Source organism: Canis lupus, chromosome 22, assembly GCF_011100685.1.
Source record: "Canis lupus familiaris isolate Mischka breed German Shepherd chromosome 22, alternate assembly UU_Cfam_GSD_1.0, whole genome shotgun sequence".
In the NCBI taxonomy this organism is placed as follows: domain Eukaryota; kingdom Metazoa; phylum Chordata; class Mammalia; order Carnivora; family Canidae; genus Canis; species Canis lupus.
In genome coordinates, this window is record NC_049243.1 from 45238114 (window position 1) to 45265345 (window position 27232).

The window sequence follows — 27232 nt, forward strand, 5'->3', positions numbered from 1 at the left end:
CTCTGGGCATGGAGCCTGCTTGGGATTCTCTTTCCCTCTCCCTCTGTCCCCATCCCCCAACTTCCACATGCACACTAGCTCAAGAAAGAAAAACATTGTAATAATCAAAGCTTGTTTCTGTGCTCAGATCAGAACATGAAGATTTCCCTGCGTTGTTGTTATTGTTGTTGCTGTTTTTTTAACTTTTGGGTCATCAGGAATATTGGTCCCTTCTATCATCCCTTAAGTTTGTAAGCCATCTCAAATCCCATTTGGAAGCAAAGTACGATTCCAAAGTGAATAAAATTCCATATATAATCAAGTACAAAATGTACTTCTCTAGAAATACAGAGGGTGAGAGCAGAGGTGAGAAGCATGGAGGGAGGGATTTGAGGGATGTTTTTGGCAGCTGGTGCTTCTTGAAATGCCTGCCTTGGTTTCAGCAGTCCTGCATGATCACCTCTTTTCTCTCTAAATTGTCTCCCCTGTTCTCCTCTCTTTTCTTATCTGAGGGACTCAGTGCTTACACCCCTGATCTTCTCCAGTCACCTCCTCTGAGAACTCATCAATCCTTATAACTTCCACTGTCTCTACTAGTCTGAGCAAGGGCAGCAGTGGAGCAGAGAGGTCAGGAAGCATCAGGACAAAAGTCTCGTTAACAGGGAGGGATCTGCAGACTCTACAGAGGTAGGCAGAAAGCCAATCAGGTGAAACTTGAGCATCAGTCTGTGTTGGAAAGAAGAAATGAATGTTCTCCATCAAGGAAGCCAGCTGGTCAAGGCAGGAAAAGCATTTGCCCTGAAAGCTGTGCTTCCTACAGTGAGGACCAGCAGTATGTACATCACTTGGGAATTTGGCAGAAACACAGAATCTCAGGCCTTACCCTAGACTTTCTGGATCAGAACCTGCCACTGATTAGCACGTGAAAGTTTGAGGAGCACTAGCCAAAAGCAAAATGAAAAGAAAAGAAAAAAGTCAGTAAAAATAGAGGACTCGAGTGGCACCTATCAGAGTCCACCTGTAGTATTACATTCGATTTTTGGATATCACATTTAAAACTTGATGTTTCCTTCCAACCCTCATGAAATTTAGCAAACATAGCCAAGAAGGAGCAAATATTGTGGAGGGGGGCCACATCAGAGAAGCTTTATTTCCTTCAATGGGCCAAGGGAGTCTAGCTGGAGCAGAAGATCCTTGTCTTGGTGCAGTATGCACTTGATTCTGAAAAGCGGACCAAAGGCAGGCTCGAGGGGACCTTGAAAGCCAACTAAAGAGTTTCAGTGTTGTTCCTGTACGTAGATTTATTGATTAAGGAGGAATCTAGTAAAACGAATGACTTAGGAAGAAGCAGGAAAAGACCAAAAAGCCACCAGAAGCAGGAAAAGACCAAGCAAGGAGATAAGGCAGGGCGAGTATGCGTGTATTTTGCTAATTTTGTCCCTATCCTTTTGTCAATGTCATTCTCGATGATGTAGAGAGAAGCCTGTCTACTCCTTTCTTCCCATATCCATCACTGTCACCCTGTAAAGTCCAGCTCAGATGCCACCTTCCCCAGAACATCCCTTCCAGCAATATAACCCCATGTTAGCATGATTATGAAAGTCTCTCGCCCCCAGAATGCTATATGATTTACTCCCAAAGGTCTTCAAATAGAGACTCATGGATTGGGTTTGCGGGGATGGGTTGCCTAGGAGGGCTGTGCAGACCTAATTCCCATCTCCTCCTTAAATCCTGCCAGTGACAGAAATCTTGATGACTCACCAAGCCATCCATTACAGGTCAGGGGAGCTGTAATTGTTTAAAAAGTTCTTCCTTATATTGAGCTGAATTTCTTTTTTCCTTTGTGCCAATCACATACTAAAAAGCACTAGGATAGCACAGCTATCTGCCTTTCATCTGTTTCTCTTTCAGAGATTCTGTTGAGTCTGCAAGTTGAAAGTGTTTTAGGCTTTCTTTACTGATCTAAAAGAACTCAAGCATTCTCCTCGTGAAAAGAGCTCATTTAAACAGTTCCTTTTGACACACAGCTACTCAGAGAGCTCAGGTAGATCCTTAACTGGCTGTGTTCTCTTTTTAGTTCAGATGTAGTTAGATTAGTTTATGATTTCACAGCTCCGGTATCACCCCCCGGACTACAGAGAGTTTGGAGCAAGAACATCAGGGGCAGGTAGCCTGAATGACAAAAACCAACACCTAATGTAGGAGATCAGATACATGCAAAGGGCACTTACGAGACAAAATGTTTCTGGGCAGAAAGCTCATGGAACAAGGTGCTGATTATGCCCTGGTCGATGTTATTTACATTTGCAAAGAGTAGTAAATCTGTCAATCCAGGCAGGCTTGCCTAGCTAAGGATCCAAGATAAGACAAGAGTCTCAGGGGGGTCCCTGTTAATTTAGCAGGGATTGACACTGCTCTATTTAGGGACACAGGCACCTTGGTCAAAGACTCCTCCTGTTTGGTCCCAATGTCAGCTGTCTTTTAGAAATAATTAGAGGCTGGTGCCCACAAATGTTCCATCAGACAACCAGCTCTCCTCCTCTGGTTTCCCTCAACACCAAAAACCCTGTGTTGTAGAACAATCTCCTGATCTGCAAGCTGAGGACCAGACAGACCCTTTAACAGAGTAACTTGACCAAGACAAGGTTGAGTGGGAGGCCAGCCAACTGATTTCTCCCTCTGAACATCAGTCTCTGTCTACCTCTGACAGAGCTCTGACATTCCACCTTCAGTTTCCAAATCACAAACAAAGTCACCAGAACCCAATCTAATCAGCACCCACTGTTACATGCTTATGATGTGGCAGTAATAGCGCAAGGACGTGCTGCACAGACATTATTATATTCAGCGCCAAAACAACCCTGATGAGAGAAACCATTATCCTCATTTCCCGATTTGAGAGACTAAGGCAATGGCAGGATGAGACAAACTAGAGACACAACAAAGAGTGGGGGAGTATGACTTCAACCCATCCACATAACCACAACACCACGCTCCTTTCCCTAGTGTTGAATACAAACATTAGGCAAAAAATAAACATTGCATAAAGCAGAGAATCCTGTCAAGTCACTGCGAAGACTGCAAAAGTTAATGCTTTCAGAACTGTAGAAGTGCACATAGTAGCAAAACACTACAAAATTTAAAAATTTACTCTCCAAAGTTAACAGAGGAGATCCTCTCCTGAGTCTCAATTTGGTTTTAGAATATTCTGTTGACCGTTAAGTGTATATTATATTTGGTAGCTATTTATTTTCTAGTTCACATCTTCGTTTTCTAGTTCACCCACAAGAAATGGTTGATGCAGGCCCTCCCAGAGGACTGATGGCTTTTATCTGACCACCAAACAACCCACTGGAATAGAAGAACATTTGGTTGGAATCAGAAATGATTAGAACTTATTTCTTAGGTTTTATTAAAAATATGCTTTTTTAGTTCAGCTACCTAATTCAGGTGAAATAATTCACCTAATTCACCATTCAGGTGAAATAAAATGAAGTGGCAGATAAGAATTCAAAACTGAATTGTCAGTTGTTACTTTTAGTAATATGATTCACACCGAAAGGAGACTTTATTAGGAATTGGATAGATTAAGAAGTACATCCATAATTGCAGATTTAAATAGGGTATCAACTTTTCTATCCATAGTATGGAATCTTCATTAAGCAACATTTACAGGCTGCCTGCCTGGTGCCAAGGACTATAGAAAGAATTGGGGACACAGTGTTGAACCAGAGTGTGTCATTTAGGATGCCTTTCAGTTGTAGTAATAAATCCACTGGAGTAAATGAGAAGGATGACGTTGGGGTAATAGCAAGGTTGATTATTTCAGAGGTACCAGGATGTCATAAAAGACTTGGGCCATTCCCATCTTTCTGCCCTGGTGTCCTCTCATGGTTGAAAAATGGCCTTTGCTACTTCAGGCATCACATCTAAATATAACAAGGACCAGAATGGAAACCTTTCCCATAAAACCCGTAGCAGACTTCCCCTTGTGACTCATTGGCCAGAAATGAGCCACAAGACAATTTCTAAACCAATAACCAGCAAAGGGAATGGATTTCCAGGATAGGCACAAACTAATCAGAATTTATCAGAGCTGAGACAGATTTGGTTCCTGGAACAAATGAGCATTCTATTAAGAAAAAAGCTATGGGAGATGCCTATTGGGTTGGCTAATAGTCTCCAAGGTAATGTGCATGCTCAGGATCTGCAGTTAGAAAATTCTAAGTTTGTCTACTTACATACTGACTCCTTTTGCTTTAGCACTTTAAAAAATGTACTTAAAAAAATAACATTTCAATCATTTTTAGTGTCCAAAATTCAGTGCCATTAGGTGCATTAACAATGTTGTACAACCACTATCACAATCTATTTCCAGAACTTTTTCATCAGCCCAAACAGAAACTCTGTGCCCATCAAGTAATAACTCCCCACTCCCAGCCCCTGGTAACCTCTAATCTACTTTCTATGAATTTACCTATTCTAAATACCTCATCTAAGTGGACTAATACAATATTTGTCCTTTTGTGTCTGGCTTATTTAACATAGTATGATATTTTCAAGGTTTATTCATATTGTAACATGGATCAGAATTTCATTCTTTTTTGTAGCGAATAATATTCCATTGTATGAATACACCATGTTCTCTTTATCCATTCATCTATTGATGGACAGTTAAGTTGTTTCACCTTTTGGCTATCGTGAATAATGCAGCTATAAACATGGGTATACAAGTATCTGGCTAAGTCCCTCTTTTCTGGAATCTCACTGAACCCCAGTGACAAAGTGGATATTAACAACCTGTTACATATGTTATGTGAAATTATATAACATCTGTAAAGGACTGATAGGTACTCCAGGAATAGCACCTACTGCTACCATCTTTATTGTTGTTTTATTTGTTGTTGGAACACAGAAGCAGAGCACAAAGGAGGGTTGGCTAGCTTAGCCTGAGGATTCAGAATTGTTAGAACTATGCTTTGAAGATCAATTAGGGAGAGACATCCTAGGATCCTCTGGACAAAGTGCCATCAGAGCAATGCTTTACTAAGCAAGAGGAATAAGAACAGATCAGAAAGACCTGAGTTTTCTATCCTTCAGTCATCACAGTGAAGATTGGGTTGAAGGGAAGAAAAGCTAAACATAGAGAGACTAGTTGGAGGGTTATGATTATTGTTCAGACACCGTGTGATTTAGGCTGGAACAAAAATAGTGGCTGAACAAGGATACTATTGGAAACCAACACCTGGTTGATAGATTGGATGTGAAAATAAAGAAAAGGAAGGAATAGTTAATGGTTTGAACTGTAGAGTATGGTACCATTATCTGAGAAAGGGTGCCTCTTTGAAGAACAGGTTTAGCAGGATGAGCAGATGGTAAATGTTCATTTGAACAGGTCACGTTTAAGGGATATGATATCTGGGAGGAACTATGCATTGGTTAATTAATTATAAGTAAGGACTTGGAATTACAAGGAGGTCAGGAGGTACAGAAATAAGGAAATCATCAGGCAAGAGGAAAATGGAGTGATGGGTGTGGATGAAATTAATGAGAAGGTATCTGCAGAGAGTTTAGGCCTATCCTCTGGGGGAACTAATATTTAGGAAGTGAGCTCACTAAATATTAATAAACAAACAGGAGTGAGACAACTAGCAAGACTGGCAAGAGGAAACAGAGAAGTATAGCACCAAGCATTTGGTGCCCCAAGAATTTGAAGGACAAGTCAGCATTGTCCAAGGTAGCAGAGAAGACAAAGATCTGCCACTTAAGGGTCATTATTATCTTTGTGACCAAAGCTAGATTAACGTGAACTGAGGAATTATTGAGAGGAGATGAAGACATGGATCTAGGCTATTCTTTTTCAGGATCTTGCCTGAAAATAGGGCATAATGGCCGTTTGCAAGTTACTTTTATATTGATCTTGTATTCTGCAACCTTGTTGAACTCGTTTAGGTTCTTTTTTTTTTTTTTTTTTGAAGATTTTATTTATTTATTCATGAGAGACACACAGAGAGAGGCAGAGACACAGGCAGAGGGAGAAGCAGGCTCCTCGCAGGGAGCCTGATGTGTTCAAGTTACTTTTAAATGGCAAATATTTGGACACGTTTAAATACTGAAGAGAATAAAGGAATGATTTCCCCTGAAGACAGGGAAGAAGTGGAATCCATAATCAGTGGAGATTAAGTCTTGGAGGCATTTTGTAGCCTCTATTTTCTCTGAAATAGAGAGGGAATTCATCAGGTGGGATGTTTCAGGTCAGGGCTGGGCATATGGTATTTGCTCCACAGGTATTTGTTTTATTTAATAATTGGTAGAAGTATAGGGGACTTGGACTAGCAAAGAATACCAAGAGACCTGAGGCAGGAGTGAATTTGACCAATTCCCAGGCATCATAGAATAAAGCAGTGGTTCTTAGGGATGCCTGAGTTCCAGCCTCAAGATCTTGACTTAACTAGTTCAGCCTGGGCATGAGAGTTTTCCAAGTCCCCGGGTAATTCTCACTGTAGTCATGGTTGGCAATCCTTAGTATAGAGGTAAACTTGAAAGATGCTCAGAGGAAGGAAAGGCAACTTTTTTTTTTTTTTTTGAAAGGCAACTTTTTAATGAGCCAACTGAGGTGATCTTGGGAAGGAATTTTTGCCTCTAATGATGTAAAATAGAATTAGTATAATTTTTTGTTTCCTCCCAAATATTATATGATGTGTATGACAGACAAAGAAAGCAAAAGATAAATAATTACAAAGAGATTGATAATTTAAAAAAAAAAGAAACACTTTCTAATCCATGAGCCCTTGGCAATTAGAACTGCCCAGCTCCCTGCCTAGCTATATGGCCATTGGAAGAATGTACAAAAAAGAAAACAGAAATAACTATCACCAAGTGCCAGTTACATGCCAAGCATTGGATTTGGCTCTTTCATGCTTCATTTAACTTTCTCAATATCCTGTGAAGTGGTTATTACCATTGCCATTTTACAGATTTCTAAACCGAGACTCTAAACCAAGATTTCTAAACCGAAAAAGTAGCCTCATATGTGAATGAGAAGTGGGATCCTAGTGTTTGAGTAGATTTGAAGAAGACTTGGGGAGCCCACTTGTCTCCCTTTCAGTAGATAAAAGCCTGAGGACATAATCAAAGGATGGAGATACGGCTTCCATTTGCAGATGTAAATATTTAAAATACCATACATTTATTTGACACCTGCTACAAAATTCACCCTCCATTGACCTTGACATTTCATTATTCTGAAATGACCTTTGCCCTTTAGCATAACACTTATCCATTAAAAGGAAAGAAAAGAGAAATGGAAACTAAGAAGAGTAATGTGAAGATCACAGAAAAGATTTTTTATACCCCTGTGCCTCTGCTTTCGATCAATTTTTCTCTTCTATCCCAATAACGTGGTTAGCCAAGCCAGACCAAAAAAAAAAAAAAAAAAAAAAAAAAACAGAGAAATGGCTCTTCCCTCTCATTTTTGCTACAGTGTCAAAATAATAAATAGGTTAATCATATCAGTTGCATTGACTTGGGACATCTTAAACACATACCACCCTTCAGGAGGGCAGAAGCACCGTTCCAGGGTTTTTATTGAAGAATCCCTACTTTTTCCTTTTCCTTTTATTTGTGTGAACACTATAGTCTAAGAAGTATTGAACCTTGTCTGAGAAGCTGCAAGGCGGCTCTGAAATCTACAGACCAGCAGCAAGCTTTTAAAAATGCATCGGGCAATCTAGAGTATGCTTTTATATTAATAGAAGACACAGGTAGATGAAGAGCTATGGCCACTGATTTTTGACACAACCCTAGAACTGTATCATCAGTGTAGAGTGTATGTGAACCTGTCATTTGAAATTGAGTCTGTGGCTGCTACCACTGTTTTTTCCCATGGCAACATGCCAGTGTCCCCAGGACTTACATCAATAATCACTGAGGTCTAGTGGGTAGGCCAGGCAGAGGCCTAGAGATAAGTCTTTGATCTTCTGCATACCTTTGTTCCAGCATCTGCAAAAAGAAGGGATATAGACTCCTCGCTCTACTCCCCTTTCCTTGTGACAAAGGTTCTAAAGTGTTAGACAAAACCAAGGCTTTTACTGCATTCTGTAGTTGGCTGGTTTATTTGATAGTGGGTTAAAAGTGAAGCAGGTGGAAGAAGTTAGCGTTCCACCACTAATGGATTTGTTTACTGAATTGCTTGCATCTGTGCATAGCCCTGTGCTAAGGAATAAATGAATGACAATATACCGGATTCATCAGTTTATTCCTCACCGCTAACCAAGGTCCTGGAGTTGGAAGTGGTTCTACGGCTTTTCCACTAAAATTGGTCTGTGCCTTTGCCTTACACACAACCCTTCGGAGTCCCCTTATCTTTTCTTTCAGCGCATACTTATGGCTGAGAATATGCATCTGCTATGCATCAGGTGCTGTTCTGGGCACAAAGAAATGAAAGATAAATAATTCTTAGTACCCAGCCGCAAAGAGCTCAAAGTCTAGCCAAAGAGATAGGTTGAAAAACAGATCATCATGCCATCATGTGCAACAGCAGGGAGAGAGAAAATGAGGAGGCTGTGAGAGCTCAAAGGGGACAATTCTTAAAGAGAAGGACTCCAATATTCATAGCAAAATTTAAAAAGTTGTTTGAAATTAATGGAGTACTTCACAACCCACGTTCCCTGAGGAGGATCATGTGACACAGGTACGAAATTGAGGACCTAGTAGTTGGATACCTAGTGTATCATAAGCCAGAGGGGAGACAGAAAAAAAAAAATGGGAAGGAAGGAAGAAACAGAAAACGTGAGTGTGAGGGGTGAGGGCAACCAGTAAAAGAGAAGAAAAGCCAGGAAACCAGATTGGTCAGTGACTGAGCAGAATAGCATTGGGGTGAAATGACAAGAAAAAGACTGCCAGAACAATCAGAGGCTGCTTAATTCATGCTGTGTATGCTTTTGTCAATTAGATTAGCATAAGCCTGTGCCATCAATATAAATGATTTATTTTATCAATTTGGGGTTTTTTTGTTTGTTTTGTTTTTTACATTATTCACAGGAATGTTGAAGAACATATCACCTGGGTTGGAAGGCAAGTTTTTAGGTGGTAGTCACTCCCTTTTAATCATATATCTGCCCTGAGCCCTACTCATTCTCCTAGCCAGGGCATGGGATCCAACTGCTCAGTGGACATTTCCTCTGAGCCTCTGACCTGTCATCCTTTCCCTTTGAAACCTGACCTCTCACTCTCCTGTGGTTCCCCTTCCTCATCATGCTTTTCACTCTCTTTTTGTCTGTTCTCTCTTATCTGATAGTCCATCTTCTATCCTACCCATACCTCCTACTCCTTCTTCTCTAGTTAGCTAACTCCCAGTAATTCTATCAGGTTTCAAAGGCACAGCTCCAGAAAGCTACCTCTGCTCCCTTTCCCCTCTCCTCCCCTGCCACCCCTTCCACCTCACCCCCTGCAGGCTGATCTAAATGCATTCTCTTTGAGGTTCCATTGCACTGGGTACATGTTTCCTGCTTAGCCCCCATTACACTGCATAATTGCTAGTATCCTTGTTTGTCTTTCCATGAGTCTGGGAGCTAGTAGAGACTTCATACAGCACAGTTACTCAGTACTTGTTGGTTGATTAAATGAATGAGTAAACAAAATAACACATCAGAAGTCAACAAAGTCAGGAGTTGAAAGTCTTTAGTTCTGTTGAGTCTTTTCACGGTTCCTCAATAGTTCAGCCATTCAGGAGTTACGTTGCCATAAAGGGTTGTTTCTGACTCAACTATTTTTTATCCCAATGGTGCTAGTGTAAGCATCCTAGTTTTTAATTCTTTATTTTATTTCTCTAGCTTTTCTATATACTATATTGATATTATTAGTTAACCTTTAAAAATAAATTAACAATTTTTAAAGCCTCTCTCTTCTTAACAAACAAACAAATGTAAGCCCGGGCCCAGTCCTCTTCTAGCCTAGATGTTTGTGGGAAGGAGTGAACAATTTAGGAGGAATAGTGAAGTGGTTGGTTGTTCAGAAAATATTTTGTGATAAGGTTTAGAAAGCATTAGTTTCTTGAACACTGGCTTTGGTTTATTGATATGGATGTATATGGGATAAGGTCAGTAACTGTACAGTCTAATGCAAGTTTTGAAGAATGAATACACATTTTCTGGGTCAATTTTTAAAAATATATTTAAGACTTCCACATAATAAATGTATGTGGAGGAAAAAGGGATAGATGTATACAATATAGATGCATACAGCAGACACATCTCTCTGCCAGAATGAGTTTATTCAATAAATATCCAGCAGCTTTTTCAGAATAGTCTGCTATCAGGGTAATGGTTAGTCTCAGAGTTCTGACCCAATTCCAAATCAGTAATTTTATTCTTCCTGTTTAAATTCCCCTACCATTTCCACTCGACACAGAATTCTTCTTCATTTCCCATCCCATCTGAAGTGTTACTCCATCCTGAAAAACAGCCTCGTGTACCACTCTAAAGGTGACTGCTTTGCTATGATGAGTGAGGCAATTTTGCTATGTTAAGTGCTTTGGGAAAAAAGCACTTATAGGGCTCCCACAGAAATGCAGCTAATATTACTCAATGAACCTTCCTTTCAGCCGTTGTGCAATGTGGCATTTTCAAAATGAAGAGGCCTTCCCCCATTGCCGTTTATTTATGTGATGTATTCAAAATGGTCCCGTCTCCTGAAGGCATCTGGGAATATGTGTAGAAGAAATATGAAAGAGACAAAAATTAAATACAGATGAAATTAAACAGCTACCAGTAGAGAGGCCAGTGGCGTCACAACTTCAAACCTAGATCTAAAATTCTGAATGATAGAGAAGAATGGAAAATAATCACACCAGGTAGCTCACAGTACATCCTCTGCCTAGCTAAATTTTAAATGATGGCTTCAAGAGGTTCTTAGGGTGCGCAAATATGTCCTAACTACAGAAATCAGAGCTTCATAGACTTGGGAGGGAAAGTTTGTGCAAGCTTATTGAGTATGATTATAGGCAGCATTTAAAAGGTAGCCACGTTTTTGAAAAGTATAGCAAGCAACACACTAAATATGCACAGATATATCACCCATTGGTTTCTAGAACATATTGCCTTGTTTTTTCTTTAAAATTGCTCATTATTTGTCTTTTAGTAGACTCGAATTACTGTTCCCTTTTTTAGAAAGATATCTGAATGTGTTTTCAGGACACAAGTTTGCTTTGAAAAACAGTGGTATTGTTGATTTATAAATACCCAAAGGTGTCTTACAGTTAATTCAGGTGTGTTCGCAGAAATAACTCAAAACCCATCTTTCTACCTCGGTAAGGATACAAATGGGAAGGCACTGTACACCGATTTTTAGAGTGTTGACTCTATCATCAAACAGTAGATACTCATCCTCAATTTTTTTCTATTTCTATTGTAAGAAAGTCTACATTTTCTCTATCTTTTTATCTTAAAGACTTACATAGATACTTGGAAAAAGAAAGAGAGAATTTTCTATGAAAACATCAAAGCATTTGACATTGAATGTCTTCTTTGACCAAGATAACAAAGACTTACCTTGCTGAGGACCATCTCTCAAATTTTGCGAATTATTGTTAATGTTTTTATTAATGCTACAAGCATTTCTGGGACTTTCACATTGCCTTTTGAATATGTATATTTTTAAAATCTTTTTAAATGCTTAGAAGCACACAGAGTGAGTGTTACAAGCCTGGAAGTTGGAGTCTCATGGATCCAGGTCGCCATCAGCTCCATTCTCAGTATGGAAACTCTGGCTTCACTAAGTTGATTTTCTTTAAAATGGGGCCAAGTACAGCATCCACCTCTGAGAATCAGAGGATTAAATGAGATAGTGCATGTACCACTTCCCTGCAGGTGTATAGGAAGTAAATGCTAACTGGTGGCTCTTCAACAAATGAGCTACCTGTCCTTCCAGTCTGAGTCAGTGACTATCTGCTGATCCTCTTTGCATCCATATCTAAATCTTCATTATCATCGACTCCAGATGTCTGCAATAATCTAATAGGAGAATGCGCACAACTTGGTAATACTACTCCCTTATGTTAAAGTCCTACTTCCCTTGCATTGCAGTTTCAAGTTGAATTTAGAGTCTCTGACCCATTTTTTTAAGTCCTACCTTTTTATACCACGTGTGTTTTTTTTCCCTTTAACATTATTTTAGGAGGAAATGGGCTTAAGAATGGAGCTAATAAAACAAGCCAAGTATTTCTGTGACAGGGCACACACTTATCCATTCCTTCTACATCCTGCCAACATGTAGGGCTTCTGTTTGCTTCCATGGAAGCATCTTATCTGCATCCCTGTAGCTTTCCTTCCTCTGTGCCATCTGTGTCCTTCACTATAATGCCTCCCAAATACTTCTGTCTGTTGTTGCTTGGGTCAGCCTCTTAGGCCAGTGACCCTGCCCACTTTCTCTTTAGTTTATCCACCAACTGCCTGTGCACTTGTCCCCACTGATCTGAGATGCCCAACCATGCTCCCTTGGAGATGGGCCAGATCTGTAGATCCATGTGACTTTGGAACTAGAATGCCCATGAGCTACCTACAAACCAAAATATTTAACTTTACAAATGGGAATGAAGAACATAAGCGTCACACTTTTAGGTTGTGGTGAAAGTACTAGAACCAGTGTCTCCTTTTTATGCATTTAAACCCCTTTACAATGGGAAGGGAAAACAAACAATACCTTTAATGTGAAATTTTTCCATTTAAAAATACAGTGTTGGAGATCCCTGGGTGACTCAGCAGTTTAGCGCCTGCATTCAGCCCAGGGCCTGATCCTGGAGACCCGGGATCGAGTCCCACGTCAGGCTCCCTGCATGGAGCCTGCTTCTCCCTCTGCCTGTGTCTCTGCCTCTCTCTCTCTCTCTCTCTGTCTCTCATGAATAAATAAATAAAATCTTTTTTTAAATAAATAAATAAATAAACAAACAAACAAATAAATAAATAAAATAAAAATACAGTGTTATTGTAAATGTCTGCCTTTTAAATATAGGAAGTCTAGGAAAGGTAGAATCAAAGCTGTTTTTCTTTCCTTCATTTAGCTGCCCATATTAAGAATATTTCTCCTTATTAAATCCTGAACTTTCTGTATTTATCAAAAGAAATGAACACTTATCTTACTTTTTTTAAAGATTTATTTATTTATATATTTATTTATTTGAAAGAGAGCAGGGGGAGGGGCAGAGGGAGAAGGAGAGAGAGAATCTCAAGCAGACTCCTCACTGACCATGACACCCACTGAGATCATGACCTGAGCTGAAATCAAGAGTTAACCACTTAATTGATTGAGCCACCCAGGTGCCCCTGTTCTACTTACTTCTTTTTTTTTTTTTTTTTTTAATTCATGAGACACACACACAGAGAGAGAGGCAGAGACACAGGCAGAGGGAGAAGCAGGCTCCACATGGGAAGCCCGATGCTGGACTTGATCCCAGGACTCCAGGATCAGGCCCTGGGCCGAAGGCTGAGCTAAACCGCTGAGCCACCCAGGCTGCCACTCTACTTACTTCTTAAATAAATAAATAGCTATCAATTTAAAGAAATCTATCTTAAGTTGGTAATCAGAAAAAAGGTACAGATCAGAGATAAGAACTATATTTTATAGTAGTGCAAAATTGAATAAGATCCCACAAAGCAAACTGTGATAGAATGGTTACAGAAATTTAGGATGCATTGAAAATATAAAATATTGTATGGTCACTAAATGGGTTTTTTCTTGGATATAGTGGGGATATATGGCTATGCGCTATTGAATTGAAAATAAAAGAGGAAAACTGCATTTAGCCTGACCTCACTACTATTCATATTAGAATTAACATGAGGAAGGAAGTACCAAAAAATATTATCCATAGTTATCTGTGTCTTGGTAGGTGATAGAGGATTTTTATTCTCTTCTTTTCCCAAATGTTATATAACAAACATAGATAAACAGACACTGAGTGGAAATGTCCAATGTGCAGTTGGATTTCCACTCCCTGGTTAGGAGATAGTTGAGATCCAGTGTATATTTATGATAAAAGGAGAGTAACTGCCTAAAAACTTTCCTTCCAATTCAGTTCTTCAGCATAAAGAAATCTAATAAGACAGTAACTACATCTTTCTGAAAACCAAATAAGTGGTTACCTTTAATTTTATGGCTGATGTCACATGTTCCTTCCCCAATCATACACATCTTCTAAGAACAGAAAGACCACTGCACTCTCTTAATCAATGAGATTGCATTCCAGTGATAAGTTCTAGAAGAGCCTACACTCCCAACACTACTAACAGAAGGCCCAGAAAAAGAAGGCATGTACCCACAGCTTGACTACAAGAGCAGCTACCCGAAGTCCCCAAGAGCACTTGTCTGCTTGACACAGCCTCATGAAGAAGCGCAGCCACAGAAGTGCAGTGCTGATGCTGTGGTGTGGACATGACTCCCCAGCCTCAGCCTTATTCACCATGCAGATACACTCAGGCCCGCCTACCTCCCTGAGACTCAAGCAGGTTTCCTTGGCTACTGGGACAAGTTCAAGCCATTCTATGATGTTTAGTTCTGGCCTGCTCCGAACAGCACCTGACTACCCACAAGACATGAAACCTTGGGCAAGCTCTTTCACCTCTAGGGTCTTAGATCCACAACCATTAAAGGAAATAATAGCACTTCCTACAGCATGGTATTGCTGTAAAAATAAAAAGGAAGCTCTGAATCCTAAAGCTGTTAGAGTAGTACCAGACTAGGCTCATTGAAAGTGCTGCCTAAGTACCCACTCCTTTTCTATCATGGGCTTTTTTCAAAAATTTTATTTATTTATTCATGAGAGACACAGAGAGAGAGAGAGGCAGAGACATAGGCAGAGGGGAAGTAGACTCCCTGCAGGGAACCTGATGCAGGACCCCATCCCAGGACCCTGGGATCACAACCTGAGCCAAAGGCAGACACTCAACCACTGAGCCACCCAGGTGCCCCTCTATCATAGGCTTTCTTCTCTCTCTCTCATCTCTCTCTTCTCTCTCCCTCTCTCTCTCCCTCTCTTCCCTTCTCACTCTTCTCTCCCTCATCCTCACCATCTTTCTCTCTTTCCCTACTCCCCTCTTTTCCTCCCCTGCCAGGTTAGAAAATGATCTTTATCTTCACCTTGGGGTATATGTTGAAGATAACTTGAAACAAGATGTAAAAACAGTAGAAGTAATAGAAAATTATTTTGCTATTGCACGGGATGAATCAGAGAATAGAAATGATGAAGTCATCACCTCCCAAAATGAGGTTTTCTTTTCTCTTCTTAAATCATCTGGCTTTTTTTTCTTTGGGTCTGGTGACCCATGATGAAGGGCAGACTGCTCTCTCTCTCTCTTTTTTTTTTTTTTTTTTTTTTTCATTTTCCTTTTGGTTCACATGGCACTGAGCAACAAAATAATAAAAAATATATATTTTTTAATAATACCAGTACACACATGAGTAGGAGAGAAGGGCTCCCATTGCTTGCTGCATCACTCACTAATCACTCTATTCGGACCCAACAGGGAGTTCTGACAACACACCTGACTTCATTTATTTATTTTTTATTGGTTCTGGGAGAGGTTTGTGATTCATTCCATGTAGGTTGCAAGCCCTTGTGCTACAAGAACAAATGGTCTCTGGGGTTATTTGCTTTATTAACTTTTAGGGCAAAGGAGGGAGAAATAGGAGAATTGCTTTAACTGCAATATACTGGCAAAAAGTTCAGACTTCTTTAGTTTATTGATACCCAAAATGCTTTCACTGGTTCTATTTCTTAATGGTAGGTTAGCTGGTTGGACAGAAAGAATCAGTATGATGGAATAGAAAGAGCTTGTTGCAAGAACTGTCTGATGGCCACAGCGCTGCCATCGTGCCCGCCAAATCACTAGACCCCTTGTGTCACTGGGACTCGGTGACCTTCTCTGTAAAATAAAAGAGATAAGATACTGTCCTCTTTCAGTAAGGGTTTATGACTTCATGGATGATGATGAAATCAAACCTTCAATATGCATTTTGTGAGGAAATGGAAGGACTTGCCTCTCCATAAAGATACAATAATCGTAATTTAATAATAAGCATTTATTGTGCTCTGTGCCTTGTGTTACACCTAAACCCTGCAGTGACATAGGAAGAGCCCCCATGATAACAGAGGACATCAAGGATCACATTGGTTAAAAAATTTGCCTCGTGGTCACAGAGCCTCTGACTCTGTGCGAGTGCTGTTTATAAGTTTGTCAAGGACAATTCAAGATCATGGTGCCCACACTGAAAGAATGCAGTCCCTAAGGGAGGCTTAAAGGAAAGCTTAATTGCAGCAAAGAAGGAAGGAGAAAAATCTTAGGACAAAAATGCTCTAGCTTTATCATTTATCCTTTCTCTTTCATTATTCTCTTTAAAAGTGAAGCACTTGCAATTTAGTAAGTAACGAAATAGTAGGAAAGCACATGGATGCAATTTGAGCCATTACAATGCCTGGTGTATTGCGTAAAGGGAGAGAAAACAAAGATTTTGGTCCAAGGGATGCTGTTTGCACTGAATGATTTGCTTTTCTTCTTTAGGTTCTTGTTTCCTAAACTATAAAACCAACTGGTTGGTCCAAATCAATCCACTAGCTATGAAAATTCTGTGAGAAAGATCTTTAAGAATTCTTTGCCCCTTAATCCCGTGATTCATCATCAAGGTAAAGACCATTAGGTTGATGTGAGTTATTTGAACACTCTTAGCTACCAATGACATAAAAAATTATTCCAATGAAGAATCAGCAATAAAAATTTAAATAAAGGATTATGGTTGGTAGTATACACTTTGATGTCCATCAAATTCAGGATTTACAAGGCCCACTCTTTCTGGCTTGTGATATAACTAAACATCTCTAAGATATAATATAGCGTTGTGATGATGCTGGCATGAATATATTACATTTTTATGAAATGCAATGCATCATTCTACTAACAAGAAACCAACATCAGAAAATGAGTCCTGGAAATTCCAGTTTCTGTGCTATGCTGGGAGGACTGGGAAATTATTGCTCTCGCAATTTGCAACTCCTTCTACAGCGTAAAAGCAAAATAAACCTTTGTTTGCACTGGTTTCAGAATTAAAGCGGTTTGTATATTTGTCCTCTCCTCCTCTTCCTGGATTTGGTTTCAAAGTAAACAGTTGTCTTCATTAAATTCTCTTTTATTTGGCTTAAGTTCTTTAGTTACTGTAATTATTCTGGGTAGCTGTCCCTGTTTTATTTTTGTATCAAATATCTGTGCACTATTTTAAACTACATTTAATTGGCTCATTTCCATTTCCTACTATTTACCTCACTTTGTGGTACTGATTTCTGTAGCTAGATCTGACTCCTGTCATTGTCTGTTTTGTAATTTTTTATGGATCTATACACTGTACAGGCTTGGCAAAATTAAAAAAAATGATCATTAATTTGATACTTAGTGAATGTGGACAAATTACAGGGAAGAAACAAGTATGACATTTATCACAGAGATTTGTTTTGAAAGTTAATGGCAAACTTGGACTCTTGAGAAACAACAGGAACTACCTTGTTTGGTAAAGCCAAATATGTCAACAACATTCTTTTTTTTTTTCTAGATTAACCTAGAAGTGACCTCTGACAGAAAGAAAACCAGCCATACTTTTCAATTCCAAGCTAAAAGATCTAAAAAGTTATTTCTACCTAATAAAAAAGTACAATAAGATTCTAAATTCCCACAGAAACTCTTCATCTACCTTATAACACATCAAAAGCCACCAAGGGGCTATTTATCCTGCAGGCCAGTGCTAATAAAGTTTCACAGGCATTTGTGATGGTACTCATGGCAGAGGAGTGGACAGGCGGAGTTTTAAGGCAGGGAGGAGGGAAACAAATTAGCTTTTAAGTTTCTGGAAGAAAATACAGAGAGATTTTTTTTAACCATTCCAATAATTTATTTAGCAAGTGTTCATTTCACAACTCTTCAGATCCCAGTCTGTTCTAGGGTTTAGGGCTACAGCAGGAAACAACAGAGAGGAAAGCCACTGTGCCCTCTCGAGGATTACAAAATAGTGGGGGAAAGAGGGACATTAGTAAATATACACATAATAATACTGCAAATGTTACCTGCTGTCAAGAATACAGCATTGGGGGGCGGGGGGGAACCGGGGTGGCTCAGCGGTTGAGTATCTGCCTTTGGCTTAGGTCGTGACCCCAGGTCCTGGGATCAAGTCCTGAATCAGGCTCCCTGCAGAAAGCCTGCTTCTCTCTCTGCCTATGTCTCTGCCTCTCTTAAAAAAAAAAAAAAAAACAAAAAAAAAAACAAAAAAAACACCAATCAGGGGCACCTGGGTGGCTCAGTAGGTTAAACATCTGCGTTGGGCTCAAGTCATGATCCCGGGGTCCAGGGGATCCCCTGCTCAACAAGGAGTCTGCTTCTCCCTCTCCTCTCACTTATGCTCTCTCTCTATCTCTGTCACTGTCTCTGTCTCTCTCAAATAAATAAAATCCTTTAAAAACATACAGCAATCAGATAAGAGTGGGAGTTTGTAGGGTAGCTAGAGAAGTTTCTTCTAAGAGGTGGTATTGGGGGAGACCAACAAAAATAAGATACACAGGTATTTGGGGTAGAGTATTCAAGGAAGAAAGGATAAACCATAAATGCATGGGCCCTGAGGCAGGACAGCCCCTGGCCTATGTTCACAGAACAGCAAGGAAGCTAGTGAGCGAAAACGTAGGGGCAGTAGCTAAGTTCAGAGAGGTGAACCTGGAAAGGAGAAAGCTTGCAAAATAGACACGAGACTAAGAAAACCTAGACAAATGAATGGTAAATTTGACTACAAAAAAACTTAAAATTTCTGCATAGCAAAAAACCATGAACTAAGTCAAAATATAAATAGCAACTAGTGAGGAAAAATTACTTCATGTCACCAAAGGGGTGGTGTCTTTAATGTATTTGTGTGTGAAAGAAATGTCCTTATATCAATATGAAAAAGTTAGTAACCTAAAAGAAAAACAGGTGAAGAAAGAATATGAAGGGAAAAAGCTATAGAAATGGTATCTGAGCATATTCAGGGATGTACAACCTTCCTTCTAAATGAGGGAAATTCAAGTCAAAACCACAATGAGATGCCAGTTTCTCTCCCCATCAGATTGGCAAACATCCAACCATTTGATCTTAACAACATCTAAAAGTTTGAGACCTAGGGAACCAGATGCTGTCATGTATTGCTATCGGGAATGTAAGCAGGTACAGCCTTGGGACGCTTGGGTGGCTCAGTGGTTGAGCGTCTGCTTTCCGCTCAGGGAGTAATGCCAGGGTCCTGCATCGGGCTGCTTCTCCCTGCACCTATGTCTCTCCTCTCCCTCTCTGTCTCTCATGAATAAATAAATAAAATCTTAAAAAAAAAAAAACCGTAAAACCAGATACAGCCTCTACAGAGAGACCTTTGGTACTATCAAAATTTTAAATGCCAAAATATAGTTGACCTAACATTTGAAATTCGAAGACTTAATCAATAGATTAATCTGCACATGCGTTGAATGAATTCTGTGCCAAGATACTCACTGTGGCATTATTTGTAACAGCAGGAAACCACAGGACATGTTGAGTAGTGAGAAATGAATTCGAAGTGAGGGATGGAGTCTGTGATTATGAATCCCTTTTCAGACTTGCAGCCTCGAAAGTTCTTCAGCAGGTAAAACGAGAACAAGGCAGCATCTAGGTCAACTTGTCCGCCATTGATTTCAGGACAGATTGCCTATGGGTGGGACCTTGGTGACAACTTCAATGTCACTTTCAGACTGCTGAAGGAACTCAGAGCAGGGAGTAAACAAGGCTGCTGAGGTGGGCAGGGATGAGCTAGGGCAGGGATTTTCTTATGCGGTGCAGAGAAGTTCTGACTTTCTCTTGAAGACAATGGCAACTTTTAGAAGGCACTGACCTCATCTGATTTGCATTTTTAAAGACAGTTCTTCTAGCAATGTCAGAAAAGAGATTACCGAGAAGCAAAAGCAGAAGTGGGGATAGCGATTAGTGTAAGAAATCAGAAATGCTGTCCAGAGGAGGGAAAATATTCTCTGTTTGGAATTCTGGTGAATCAGAATTCTAAAAGTAGAAAAGACTTCACTATAGAATTGTCCTAAAAATCAAAAACAAAAAGGAAAAGGAAAAAAAAAAAAAACAGCTCTGAGAAGGGGGCATGGCCCTTCTGACTAGGCAAGCATACGCTCTCTACTATCCCGTCGACACCCTTCTCTGGGTGTTCAGGTCACATCTACCTGCTGCTGTAACCCTGTCTCCACTGGCTGCGCTCTCTCCAGGCCTCCCAGGAAACACATTCCTGTCTAAGATCTCATGAGCATTTTAATTACTGGATTTGAGTGAAAGCAAAGGGCACGTATACTCAATGTGCCAGGCTCCAGCTAGCCACAGTAGAAAGCACGGCCTTCTCATTACCTCCGTACCATGGGCATAAATGAGCTTAGGTATGAATACTGAAGCTGCTTTTTTGTTTGTTTTCTTTTAATGAATGACTGGATGCCACTGAATGAGTTGACTAGGGTTCTTTTAAAATGTCTTGATTTTTTTTTAATTCTTTTTTTTTATTCTTTTTTTATTATTCTTTTGTCTGCTTCTCAGTGGGGAAAATATCGTGGCTAAGCTAAAACACTGGTGCTGCAGATGGAAGTGAGTGGGAACATTACTTGTAAAGAAAAACCAAAATTGGTCACTATGGAATTTTGATGAAACAATAAGGTAGACAATGCATATATATATATATCATTTTTCAAAAAGCAGATTATCAGGACAAATTTAAAAGATTTAATGAGAACTTTGAAATGAGCGTTTAATCTTAATTCAGATTTCTCTCAGAGGACTAAAAAATTGTTCTAATGTCCGTGTGTTTCATCTTTGTCATTTCATAAACACCATGAATGTGACCAGCATGAACACTTCTGTACCCCCCACCCCCTGACCACGACTTCATAGTGACCCAGTGATACTTCTTAGCAAGTCACAAATACTTATTAGGTCAAGTTGAGCTTATTTTGATTGGATGTTTTCAGTTTTCTTAGCTTATTTTTCTTGGCTTTTTTGAAATATAACTAACCTATAACACTGTGTGAGTTTGGGGATCCCTGGGTGGCTCAGCGGTTTGGCGCCTGCCTTTGGCCTAGGGCGCGATCCTGGAGACCCAGGATCGAATCCCACATCGGGCTCCCGGTGCATGGAGCCTGCTTCTCCCTCTGCCTATGTCTCTGCCTCTCTCTCTCTCTCTCTGTGACTATCATAAATAAATAAATAAATAAATAAATAAATAAATAAATAAATAAATAAATAAATACCACTGTGTGAGTTTAAGGTATACAGCGTGTTGATCTGATAACACATATATATGATAAAATGATTATCACAGTAAAGTCACTTACACTACCTCATGTCGTTACCCTTTTTGTGTGTGTAATGAAAGCTTTTAATATCTATTCTTTTAGCAATTTTCTAGTATATAGTACGGTAAGCATTGTTAGCTATAGTTACCATGATGTACGTTACATCCCCAGATCCCATCATCTTGTACCTGAAAGTCTGTACTCTTTGACCACCCTCACCCGTTTCCCCCAAATCTCCCCAACTGGATTTTCAAGGTCATTTCTACTCTATTGTTATTTAGGAAAAGGCTGATAACACTTCATTTAAAAATGAAGGCTTTTTTCTTCTTGTCTCCTCTAAAACATTTTGAAAATCATTCCCTTCTAGGTTAGAATCAGTAGCATTCAGTAAGATCATTTCTGATGTTACATCTCCTAATCTCAAGAAATAAATTAAAAATATATATCTGATCATATAAAATCTCACTTAATATTTATATGTTAGAAGAACATAAACATTCAGCAGTCCCTGCAGCAAGATAGTTTTTAATCCAGTGCCATCCAGAGATCAGAGATAACATCTAGCTCCCGTGTCAGAGCCTTTGCTCTTCATAAAGTCAAATACTCAGAAAAAAATCAGAATATTTGCCTTTTTTCCAAACCTGCTCTCTATCTCTCTCATGCTCACATCCCAGGGGAAATGTATATCTTAATCTGAGGCTAGCTGTGCTCTGCAGACTTAGAGCAAGTTTGTTTTGTATATTCCCTTGAGGGCAACTTTTTTTTTCACTATTTCAGTGTTTGTCAACTGGGGTTATATCATAACTGTTAAATTGGTCAAATATTAATTGACTAGAATTCTGAATATTTAGGTCCTGACAAACAAATGTTGGGAAAATATCTGAATATTTTATAAATATTGTAAATATTTGGCTGCTCTGGTTTCCTATTGCTACAAATGAATTGTTCCCAAATTTAAAATACCAACCATATTATTACAAATCACAGTACAGTGGATTGGGAATTCACATCAGCTCAGCTGGCTGATTCTTCTGCCCCCCACAGTGTTGACTGGGGTCACTAGATGGCAATCCACTGGGAAATGGTAATATCTCACTCATGTCTAAGGTGTTACCATTTCCCTATGCAGGTCTCTTAGCTGCATAGGGGCTGCTATAATGGAAATGCCATAGGCTGCAGGGTTTAAAACAGCAAACATGTATTTCTTACAGTTCTGGAGGCTGAGAAGTACAGGGTACCGAGAGATCTGGAAACTGCGCACTGTTAGTGACAGCAGTGACAGAGCACACCCAGATTCAAGGGGATGGGGCATAAACCCCACCTCTCAATAGGAAGGGCATGGAAGACTTTGTAGTCATCATTAATTGGCATAGGGGCACATCATGAGAAAATAAAGCAGTCTTGTTTCTCTCACTAATGAATTCATCCATCACAAAGCAGCTATTATCAAAACGTTGACTTAGCATACCAAAGAGCACCAGCTATACATCTTAAAGTCATCCCGTGCCTTTCCCTCCCTTACTCCTCACATCAATTGCTGTCAACATTCCCACCCAAATTTCTTGCATGTTGGTCCTCTCTTTTCAACCTCTGCCCCGGAGGTAGTGCCTTGTGTTAGCCAACCTTTATGGAAAGCCAGTTGTGCACCAGGCATTGTGCTAACAGCTCTCCAGGCACTATCTTATTTGATTCCTCATACCACTGCTATTAGGTAGACGTCATGATGAGCAGAATGGGACTCATGACATGCATTGCTTCTCTGGCACTTAATGAAGGGTCCGAGATGGAAACACAAGCACCTGATGCCATCTAATCAGAGTCAGATCTCTTTGCTCTTAACAGGAAAGTCTATGCTTAGTTAAGCAAACTACCTTGGCCTAGATGTGCAGCTTTGCCTGCAGCCTGGTGCCTCACCTTTGGATGCACACCTTCTGGTTGAGCCTTTACACACATCCCCTGTTCTCACACGGTAACCACATCTCTGTGTGCCTCAGAACCTCGAGATGCAATACCACTTATTTCTAACTCATCTGAACGTCCCCTCCACCTAGAAGCAAAAGTGAGGAGTGCTGCTAGAGCCAGACAACTGTCTTTGTTTAAAGAGAAACAAAACCAGTATGGCCCAGGAGATATGTGCAGAAGGATCAGCTGATCATTAGCTGACATGCCAGCACTGCCCTGTTTAATTGGCCATAGATAACAGCTGAAAGAGCACAGTTAAAAATAATGTTCCAAATATTTCAAAATATAAAAGGCACAGAGATAATTAAGACAGCGTAGGATGGCAGCCTCTGGAGTAAGTTATGGCTATGTTGTGACTTAACGGATTGCAGAGAAACTTACCAACCACTGCCTTAGTGTCATAAAAGTATTGGGAGGAGAGAGAGGTATGGCTTCCTTCAGCCCCAAAGAAAAAGGAAAGTTGTCCTGACCTGGAGAGCTTGGCTGATGAGAGCCTTGCCCAGCCGGTGGGAGGCAAACCTGTCAAGCAGGATGCTCTTGGCTGCTCAGTGGGGTATGCAGATCCTCTCAATCCTCTGAGGTCTGGGGTCCGGGGAGAGTGGCCATTCACTTCTAGGCCTACAGGGAGTTCCAGGACTAGTCAGCTCTGGCCTTCCACTGCCACTTTCTCATTCCATAATGTATCTAAACTAGACTCTTAAAGTCAGGAGCTGTCAGCATGACCCTTAGTAGCAGAGATGCAAAATACTAGAAGCATTTTCTGAAAAGTTGCTTTTCCTTTTGTGGCCCTGGGGAATCCTGTCATGTATATTTAAAACAAAAAGGTTTTGCGGGGTGGGGGGGCGTGAGTGGCTCAGTCAGTCAAGCACCTACCTTTGGTTCAGGTCATGATCCTGGGGTCCTAGGATCGAGCCCCCCATCAGGCTCCCTGCTCAGTGGGGAGTCAGCTTATTTCTCCCCCTCAGCCCCTCTCCTTGCTTGTGCTGGTTTTCTCTCTCTCAAATAAATAAATAAAGTCTTATTAAAAAATAAATAAATAAATAAATAAATAAAACAAAAAGGGGAACTGGGCAGAGGGATGATTGTATCTTTAGGTGACTCGTTTTTGTTTTGTTTTATTTTTATTGGGATATAATTGATGTGTAACATTGTATTAGTCCAAGGTGTACAAAATAATGATTTGATATATATATATATATATAAATGATCACCACAATAAATCTAGTTAACAACCATTATGACACATAGTTACACATTTTCTTTCTTGAGATGGGAACTTTTAAGATCTACTCTCTTAGTGACTTTCAAATGTGCAAAACAATATTCTTAACTACAGTCACCTTGTTGTACATTACATCCCCGGGACTTACTAACTAAAAATTTGTACCCTTTGACCTCTTTCACCCCTTTCTCCCACTTCCTAATCCCTGCCTCTGGCAACCACCAATCTGTTCTCTTTATCTATGAGTTCAGGTTTATTTAGATTCCACATGTTACTGAAATCATACAATATTTGTCTTTCTTTGTCTAACTTATTTCACTTAACATAATGCCCTCAAGTTCCATCCTTGCAGAATTTCTTTCTTTCTATGGCTGAATAATATATATACATCTCACATCTTTATCCATGTATCTGTTAATGGACAGTTCCATTGTTTCCATGTCTTGGCTATTATAAATAATACTGTAGTGGGCATGAGGATAAAGATATATTTTCAAGATGGTGATTTGGTTTCTCAGAACCCAAATGATTGTAAGATCATATGGTAGGCTTACTTTTAATCTTTTTAGGACCTTCCATACTGTTCTTCAGAGTGGCTGCACCAATTTATGTCCCCACCAACAGTGTAAATGTGTTTCCTTTTCCACACTTCTGTAATTCATAAGCACAATAATCATTACTACTCTTTCTATTACTATTATTTTGGTAAAAAACATGTAACATAAAATCTACCCACTTAACAAATTTTTAAGTGTAGAATACAGTATCATAAACTATATGCACATTATTACTCTTAATGATGATTCTGAAATTTTGAGCCAATCTACATTGGTTTTTGAGTGTTCAAAGGAGAATTTAATTTACTTAGTAATTAAATGTATATAATTAGTGTGTGTATATAATAAGGTGTACAACATAATGATTTGATACATATGTATTGAAAAAGGATCACAAACGATCACAAAATGATCATAAATAATATATAAGTATAATATATAAACTATATATTATATATAAATAATATATACAATATAAATATATATTATATATATAAACTTTTGTGTGTGTATGTGTGTGTGTATATATATATATATATACAATTAGTAATAGCCTAAACTATATAATAGCTTAAAGTAGCATCTTCTGACTACTGATCTGAATTAAAAGAAAAATAAAGAATACCTGCCTACACCAAAAATGTATCATCTTAAATTAGTTTTTATAAGAAAAATAAATGAATTGAGATAAGGTATGGAAATACAGGAGCAAGAAATTTGAGTAAAAGTGACCATTTGGTTATGTTTAATATAAAGGATCATCAGTTGGACCGCCTTATTCCAAGACTACATGGGCAAATGATCAGAAGAGGCCCGCCCGAGGACTTTTATGGTGATTAGAGTCTAAAAGGATGAGTTTGCAGACCCAGAAATCTAACAAGCAAGCACTGTGGTGGGAAAGGAGCAGGAAACAAAAAAACTGAAATCACCAAAGAGAAACCTAGCTGCTTTATGATAGGATCCCATAATTTCAAACTATGGCACTACAATAAGTCCTTAGCATCCAATCCAAACACTTCCCCCTACTAATGAGAGCACAGTGGCCCTCAGACTTCCAGGATGGCCAACAGTATCACTGTCTCAAGTCAGCCCATTCATGTTGAATGAATACACTGCAGTAGACCAGTACTCTTTGTATTATGATTTATGCAAATACTAATGTAAGACACAAAGTTAAGGATCCCATAATTTCAGTTTCTTTAATTGCATTTGTTGAATCACTCCATCAGGCCAATTCTTTTTCCTGTACGAGGATTCTTGATTCTTCTAGCAGAATACACCCATCTGGAGAAACTTGCTCATTCGTCATAATTAATCGTCATCAAAAAACCCGTTGGAAAAAAAAAAAACAAAAAAAACCCGTTGGGAAGTCTAAGGGTAAAGGGGACTATTTTTAATAAATGTACAAAACAATATAAAGACATAAAAGAAATAGATCAGCTCTCAGATAACAGTGAGCCACCTTTGAAAACCTTAAAGGGAAAAAAACATCTTTAATATCAAAATACTACCAACACACAATATGCATCCTCTGTCCACACTGCCAGGTAATTAAGTCAGTAAGATGCAGAGAAATCATTACTTTTGTTATAAGATCCCACTGCGACATACAAAGTCTGCATTATCTAAGGGAAAAAATCAGAAAATTTGTTGTTAGGGGTTCTTTGGGAGTCTGTTCACACTAGAATAGAGGGACCTCCTTGAGTGCATTTACTCTGGTGGCATTACACGAAGGGTAGAGCAGAACTCAGTTCTGGGAGTCTGGCACAGAAAGCCAATGGGTAGCGTTAAAGCTGATGTTACTCACAAAACTGAGTGTTCTTTAGAGATGTGACTCTTTGCTTCCCAAAGAGTACTATATCTTTCTTACAATAATTCATCTCTCTTAAAAGATTTCTCATCTACCTAATTCATAACTATTTATAACCTTGAAAAAATTTTGATGTCGGACTTTGATTGAGCATGGTTGGGTATGTAATAAAAGTAAAATTTGGTTTCTTCTTACTAATACTATAAAATACCTACTACAAACATCATTTAACATTAATGGTATATTATTTTAGAAAGCATAGTATATGATATATGGGTGGTATATTTCCAGTTGCATGCTTAAAATGCACAGAGGGGGAAAAAAAAGCAAAGCAT

At 39.3% G+C, this 27232-nt stretch overlaps 1 protein-coding gene and 1 long non-coding RNA gene across 4 annotated transcripts in view; one reads left to right on the top strand and one right to left on the bottom strand.

The window, feature by feature from the left end:
- Positions 1-27232, top strand: part of GPC6 (glypican 6) — a 1082045-nt gene that overhangs the window by 947907 nt on the left and 106906 nt on the right. The gene's annotated exons all lie outside the window — the stretch shown is intronic.
- LOC111091684 overlaps positions 10477-27232 on the bottom strand; it is a 30641-nt gene continuing 13885 nt past the window's right edge. For both annotated transcript variants that reach the window (XR_005376476.1, XR_005376478.1), the window contains exons 3-4: positions 25085-25181; positions 10477-10679 (exon numbers count right to left, since the gene is read on the bottom strand). This is a non-coding gene — a long non-coding RNA (uncharacterized LOC111091684). The remainder of the gene's footprint in view (positions 10680-25084; positions 25182-27232) is intronic.